Here is a 5,000-nt window from a genome sequence, read left to right on the forward strand (position 1 = left end):
CGGTGTACGGACATCATCCGCTGTCATAAACTTGTCCCCCTTATGTTAATGATGCTACGGAAAGCATGCAAGCATTAGCATTTTAGATGAGCATACATTTTTTTTTTATTCAGATTAAATCATGAGTAACGAAGAAAAAATGCTGAATTTTTATTGTACGAGGAATCATCAAGTAAATTAACATTTGTCTGTCCTGACACTTTAGGGACACCCCCACCCCCCTTTGCGTTACCTTCCTCCCCCCCCCCCCTACCCCAACCAGCCTGACCTACTTAGAAAGCGACTATTTAGTGCGATGCACCTTTTCTGACCTAGTTACGAGACATCGCCTACTTCTCTCCTACACCTCGACCCAGGGTTGTAGACTGTGGGGAGGGGGAGGGGGGGGGGGGAGAGAAGTAGGCGATGTCTCGTAACTAGGTCAGAAAGGTACTAACCAAACGGGAGCCACCCGCAGTGTTGGATTGGTTCAAACTGAAATGTGCTGCAATTTCTCCATGAGAGATAATAAAATAAATTTGATTTGATTTGATTTTAAGCAATGAGACCCCGCTGGTTGTTCCTCGGCCCTGCTTGGTTTAAGCGTGTTTTTATTCATTTCTTCTATACACGTTATATATAAACAGTAACAACATTAAGAACGTTAACAAGCAGACTGCTTATGGACACGTTCTAAAACTGATAATCAATACACATTCTGATAACAAGACATGGCGAACAAGTGATAACTTCAACCCTTTTCTTTCAAAATATTTCATAATATTTTATACAAATAAACACTTCGTACAGTTATCCCAAATAACGTCCGCGTAATCAAACAATGGTAATATAAAGTATTTATATATTACTTCAATCGATTTTCTGTTTAGACGATACTTGAATAAACCAAAACACGCAATTGACTTTCTACACTTAGCAATGAGACTTTTTATGTGGGAATCCCATTTACAATTACCTTGTAGGATGACGCCAAGGTGCTTGTGATTTTCAACATCAATCAAAAATGCATCTTCAAAATACAATGGTGGAAGTAACACATTTGTTTGCTTACAAATGTCCAACAATTCTGTCTTTTGACAATTAAAAGTGACTTTCCATTTTAAAGCCCATGCGCAAATTTTATCCAAATCAGAATTTAAAATCTCAGCTCGTGTAACATCGTTATCTAAACTTAAATACATGCTCGTATCGTCTGCAAAGAGTTTCAACACTGATTCAAGACCAGTACCAATATCGTTGACATAAATGAGAAATAATAGAGGTTCTAAAACAGAACACTGAGGGACACCAGCAGAAGGGGTGACATAACTTGATTTGGTTCCTTTCAGTACTACTGCTTGTCTGCGATCACTCAAGTAATGTTCAAACCAAACAGGCAAGGGACCCCTTATACCTATCGCCTCAAGCTTGTGCAGCAGACCACGATGCCAAACTTTATCGAAAGCTTTAGATACATCAAAAAATATTGCCTGTGACATAATGTTTTTATCAAGTGCAACACAAAAATCGTCATATATACTCAGTAATGGGTAAACAGTTGAATCACCAGCAATAAAACCAGATTGACAGTCTGTAATCAGATTATAATTTTGCAAATAACCAAACACACGGATTTGTACACATTTTTCGAGCACCTTCCCAATACAACTCAGCAAGGAGATTGGACGGTAGTTGGAACAAGCACTCCTATCGCCTTTCTTATAAATGGGCGTAATGTGAGCAGTTTTCCAGACAACTAGAAAGACACCCTCGGACAAGGATCTGTTAAAGAGAACTGTAAGCGGTGAAATAATAACAGGTAGTCCAGCTACAAGCAATTTATTATGTATTCCGTCAGGGCCCACGGCCTTGGATAAATCTAAGTTCCTTAGCACTTGGACAACTTCTGCTTCTGTCAATTCAAAAGTCAGTAAAGACGTACCGCACCAATTTGCCTCGGGCAGGGGATCGTCTGGATTTTCAACTTTAGACTGGCTTTCAAAATAATTATTAAACAAAATCGTTTTTTCACAAATGTTATCAATAATTTTTCCATTATCCTCTAGCGGTGGGATTTCGTTACATGCAACACCTTTTTTCTTCAGAAAGGAATTAACAAGTTGCCACCAATTTTTGCTTCCGAAGTTCTGTTTACAATTTATCCTCTCATCAAGTTCTAAGAAATAATCACTTTTTCGAATAATGCCCACAGCTCATGTGTATTTAAGCGCTTAGCAACTTGATGTATACAATTTTTTGCGTTTCGTAATTGTAAAATATGTTCAGTCATCCATGGGGCGTCATCTTCACGTACTGTTATTACCTTAACAGGCATACATGTTTTTGCAACACGTAATAAGTGTTCAGAAAACAAGGCAGCAGCTTCGTCTATGGACGCATTTAAAACTGTGTTCAAAAGATCAATTTTGTTTAATTCAAACAAAAATGTATCAACATCTAACTTGGCATAATTATATAAGTCCTTTTAAACTGACCTTTTTATAATCTCTGTGACATGGCACTGAATGGTCACTACAAATGGGGGGTAACACTACAACTTCACTGATTAGGTTTATACTCGTAGTCAGGACCAGATCAATGCATGAGGATTTTATTTCTGTAATACGTGTGGGTTCAGTAACGAGCTGGTGCAAATTGTTTTTGTATATTAAATTAAGAAGGTGGGGAGATGGATTATTCAAAAATTCTTCGTTGAAGTCTCAAAGAGTTAGAAATTTATGTGGTGTTCTCATTACTTGCTTTACAGACTCGTCAATCAAGTGCTAATAATCAACCCGAGAGTCTGGTGGTCGCTAAAATGAACCAATAAACACAGTTTCTTGCAATAATTTAGTTTCTACCCAGACTGCTTCAAGACCTGGAATTAATAGGTCAGGTCTTGGTTTGCAAATAAAGTCGTTTTTCACGTAAACAGCTACCCCTCCATATCCATCTGGCCTATCGAGTCGCACTGGGGGATGAAATCCTTTAAGGCATAAACTGTCGTTTGATATTGAGTCACACAACCAAGTTTCAGACAAAGTCACAATATCGTGCTCTATAACTTCACATTGTAAAATATCAATCTTGTTTCGCAAACTACGTACATTTATATGCAAAATAGAAGTATCTTTAGCATGCTCTCTACCATGCGGGCCTGGGTTCGGGTGGACATCACCTGACAATAAAACCAACAGCAAAAGGACAAAAACATTTGTCACAAAACTTTGCACGAGTATAATGTTCCAGGGCGTATGACCATAACGCTTGTTTTCAATTGGTTTGGTGAAGTAGGAGGGTTGCGGTTTTGAGTCTGGTATGGGTTTTGAGAGTGTGGAGTTAAAACATTCAACATTGTTCTCGTGATACACACACACAAAACGCACTTCTTCTGTCCCAACGCTCTGCTATTTAAAACATTCATACTCCGTGTTCGGGTAACGCGTGTTGTTGTTTCTGTGACCCAAAGGACATGGGTGGAAGGATCTTTACCGTGCGTACTTGATCGTGTGCTTTTGCGTGTACACACGAAGGGAAGCAAGGGGCGAAGTGGTCTGCACCAACAGCAACAAAAATACCACCACCCATAACACCACCACCACCACCACCCCCAAAAACAACAACATCAACAACAACAACAACAACAACAACATATAAATAACCAGCCATCCAACCAACTAACCAACCGGCCAACCACTCCCCCCCCCCCTCCCACACACACCCCTAAAAGCAAAATCCCAGAAAAACCGGAACAACCACAACACTATCACAAAATCAAACAAACAAATACACGCTCACATAACAACACACAATAAATACGGTGACCACTCAGTGGTATTTCAGCATGTTCATGCAGATGTTATGTCACAACTATTGTCAGCGAAATCAGAGACCTGGCGAATAGAGAGATCTAAGCGCAACTATCATCAATCTTAAACCACTTGTTACCACCTTTTTACCTTGTATGGAAACATAAAATGACGCAGTTGATCATAAAAGGAACATAAATTGCAGTCAAAGAGTGTACTAAACTGATTAATAAGCGATGGCCTGACGCCCAGTAAGACTGTGGCCCAATCTGAGATGGCGAGCCGACTATCAGTGTCTTTAAGTCAGGAATGTGTTCAGCAATCCAACAATTGAGGATGAAAGTCGCTTGTTCATTTCAATGCTTGTTATTCTCTCAGGTGCCAGGAGAAAGGTTCCGTACAACTCTCGCTTACTCCATTGCACATGTCGTATGCATAAAAGAGCGATTACTTCCCTTTGGTTATTTGATATCTTAACAACGCTCTGCCTCATTTCGTTTAAGATTCTTAGCAATCCAACACGTTTTACCAGAGAACACTTGTCAATGTCGATGTTTTCCAAATCAGAATTGTGGCAAAACCAGATCTACACCAGTGAGTCAGTGGAGCAAATCCTGTTTTTCCTGTACAACAGACATGTGAGGCTGGACGGGAAGAAGACGACACGCTTCATTTGCCCGCCCGCCCCTGTTTCGTGTGGGTTATCGTTAGTGCGTGAAAACTTCAAAGTTGAATCAAGACTGAGAAAAGGAGAGATATAAACAAAAAGTAAGTTAGTTAGTTAGTTGTTGCTTTTTGGGTCCAGCGGACCATATAGGCCAAACCAAGACACCTACGACAAGTAAGGTAAGGTGTTTGTCACGACAGTATGTATATGTTTGTCACGACAGTATGTATATGTTTGTCACGACAGTATGTATATGTTTGTCACGACAGTATGTATATGTTTGTCACGACAGTATGTATATGTTTGTCACGACAGTATGTATATGTTTGTCACGACAGTATGTATATGTTTGTCACGACAGTATGTATATGTTTGTCACGACAGTATGTATATGTTTGTCACGACAGTATGTATATGTTTGTCACGACAGTATGTATATGTTTGTCACGACAGTATGTATATGTTTTTCCTGAAACTCCAAAAGAAATAGATTGCCAACGTTTTTGATAACATGTCTTTCTTGTGTGTTTTTTGATGATGTTTTT

Source organism: Littorina saxatilis, linkage group LG16, assembly GCF_037325665.1.
Source record: "Littorina saxatilis isolate snail1 linkage group LG16, US_GU_Lsax_2.0, whole genome shotgun sequence".
NCBI classification, from domain to species: Eukaryota; Metazoa; Mollusca; class Gastropoda; order Littorinimorpha; family Littorinidae; genus Littorina; species Littorina saxatilis.